Below are 3,157 nucleotides of genomic sequence, written 5' to 3' on the forward strand. Positions count from 1 at the left end.
ATATATATATATATATATATATATATAATTGCCCACTAGGGCAAACTGTATTCCAGATAAACATGCTTGAGGGAGCAGTTAGTGTTATTTTGTTTTGTTCTTCTGGTCAACAGTTTGTTGAAAAGTTGATTTTTTTTTCTCCCCAGTAGGAATATAATACAGTGTTTAAAACATGTTAGTAACAGTTTTATGCTCAGCAGCTGTAATAATTAATTGAATATAGTGAATAAAAGTTAAAATATTCTTGTTTATTTACATATTTTGTAGCATTGTTTATGGGTTTGTGAGGGGGTCTCGGCCAGAAGCTAATGCTTGTTTGGGGGGCAATGGCATGGAAAAGTTTCAGAACGCCTGCATTAGCCAACACAAAAAATGACTTTAATTTTGTCAAATTTAAATATACTGAGCTAAATTGTTCTGTGGTAGTAGCTGAGAGTCATCTCTAGCACTTGCTCTAAGCACTAACACATCTTGTTCAAGCTCTTGCAATTTTGCATGATATTGCACAGAATATATAAATATTTTTATCCAAAATTGCTAAAACTCTTTCCCTTCTCATCATAAATGTGGCTGGTGAGCAATGCTAGATAATACTTGGCTTTAATGTAATATTTTTTGCCATAAAATACCTCTACAATCTTTTTTTATCCCCATAATTCTACACGGTACAAAAAGTAAGTTTCTGAGTAGGAAAAAAAGCATCCGAAGTTACAATAATTCAGCTTCTTTGACGTCACACTGGGAAACCACAGCCTGTGAACAATTCATGACGTGCTAAGCACTGAAAGTTATATCGTGCTGTGAAGAATTACAATCGTCTGCAGTAATCTGATCAGGGCCAGTAAGAGAGACAGATCCTCCATTGCTTTGGGAAATGAAGTAGCAACAGAGAAGGCTTTGCTCAATCATGGAGCAAAGAAATAATGACCACATGTGCTTTTCATCAGACAGGACTTATTAAGGCTGAATACAAATAAACAGAAAAGAGCAAAACATGCAAATGAAAATTAATAAGTTAAAAAAAGTGTTGAGTTTGACAAACTGAAGTGTAGCACTTGACAGCTGAGAAGATGTTATTTGCAGTTCAGTATTTAATTTCCTCTTTAGCTAATGTCCTTTCGAGTTTTGCCAATATATGATGTAAAAGCAAATGTTAATTAACAGCGTAAATGAAATCCTCAAATCTGTACAACCTGGAAACCATTTTTAAGTGCATTAAAATTGTGTACAATATTAATAAATCTTTGCAAAGCACTATAACATTAAGTGAGGACACCTTTCATGTCTCTATATACTGAGAAGCTACAATGTAATATACATTTGAGGCAACGTAAAACTAAATGGACAGTACGGTGGTGCAGTTGGTAGAGCTGGTGCCTCTCAGCGAGATGGTCTCTAGATCGAATCCCGGTACGGGGGCTTTTCTGGGTGGAGTTTGTATGTTCTCTCCCTATATGTGTGGGTTTTTCCAGGTTTTCCAGTTCCCTCCCACAGACCAAAAACATTCATGTTAGACTGATTGGTAACTAAACTGTCCCTTGGTGTGAGTGAGAGAGTGAATGGTTGTTCGTCTCGTTTGTCTCTATTTGTCCCCGTGATGGACTGGAGACCTGTCCAGGGTGTACACCGCCTCTCTTGTTTGTGGGAACTCTGGTGAGTTTTGGTGCATTGTACTGCAAGATAGATGACAACTGTTCTGTCTGACTGCTGTTTCTTGCAGACGATGATGTTTGAAGTTAAAAAATGTATCAGAAATCATCAATTCAATTGAAGGTGGAGAAAAGTCCTTCACTGACTTACTTGTTTCACATATTTTTGCTGCAGACCCTTTGGAGATAATTCAATTTAATTTAATATAATTCCTCCCGGCAGCACGGTGGCACAACTGGTAGAGCTGCTGCCTCTCAGCAAGCAGGTCCCTGGTTCAAACCCCGGTCCAGGGGCCTTTCTGGGTGGAGTTTGCATGTTCTCTCCGTGCATGCGTGGGTTTTCTCCGGGTACTCCGGTTTCCTCCCACAGTCCAAAACATGCATGTTAGGCTGATTGGTAACTTTAAATTGTCCCTAGGTGTGAGTGAGAGAGTGAATGATTGTTTGTCTCGTTTGTCTCTATGTGGCCCTGCGATGGACCTGCGACCCGTCCAGGGTGTACTCCGCCCCTCGCACAGTGACTGCTGGACATGGGCACCAGCGACCCCCGTGACCCAAAATGGAATAAGCGGGTAAAGAAAATGGATGGATGGATGGATAATTACTCCCCCACAGACACCACACACACACCCCACACACTCCTCATACTGTCTAAGATTTTTAGAATTTCCTCTTCAGCCCAATTGGTCAGTATCTTAAACTCTAAGGTAAATTTGCAGCTCAGGCATGTGAGAATGAACATATGCACGTCCTCTGTGTAGTTAAAACCGTGTCAGGAAAATAGATAACTCCAATTTTGGTTCCTAATGAATGTCATACTATTTCTTGAATGAATGCATGCTACCCACCACCTTCCATGCCTGAGATTATCTTATGATGAGCTATATGCATTTTGATCACACCTTTAATATGACATTATGAGCAATTGTATGAGTCTTAGTGAAATACCACATGATCATGTGAGCATTAAAAACATGTGTTGCAGATCAACCATTACTCAAATTTAGTTCAAAAACTGTGACTGAACAATCTTTTACAAGTGAAGAGAAAGCAGATGACATAATTGGTAAGAGAGGAAAGACTAATTTGGCGGTGTGGAAGTGGTTCGGCTATCTAAGATCCAATAAACTGCAGGTTTCAGTGTGCTGCAAAATGTGACGGAGAGTTGTTCTAACTAGTGCTGGGAACACATCTAACTTGTTCCACTCGATACAATATGCTGAGTCAGAAGATGAAGCACAAGTATGAGCCAACGTGTTCCTGAAACACAGACAATTGCTGCATGGGTTAAGGTTATTTTTTGTTTTAAAGTTCAAACTATGAATATTGACAACATTTTGAGTATTATGTTTATTTGACAATGATTTCAAATTTCATTGAAGGATAAATACAAATAAAAGGTGAACATTAATTTGTAGTTTGTACATTTTTTCTGAGGCTTTTATTTTGTTTATATCGATATCGGAATCATATCTTTATCGACCGAAATTAAGAAATATATCATGAAA

Source organism: Nematolebias whitei, chromosome 1, assembly GCF_014905685.2.
Source record: "Nematolebias whitei isolate Nwh7 chromosome 1, NemWhi1, whole genome shotgun sequence".
Lineage (NCBI taxonomy): Eukaryota > Metazoa > Chordata > Actinopteri > Cyprinodontiformes > Rivulidae > Nematolebias > Nematolebias whitei.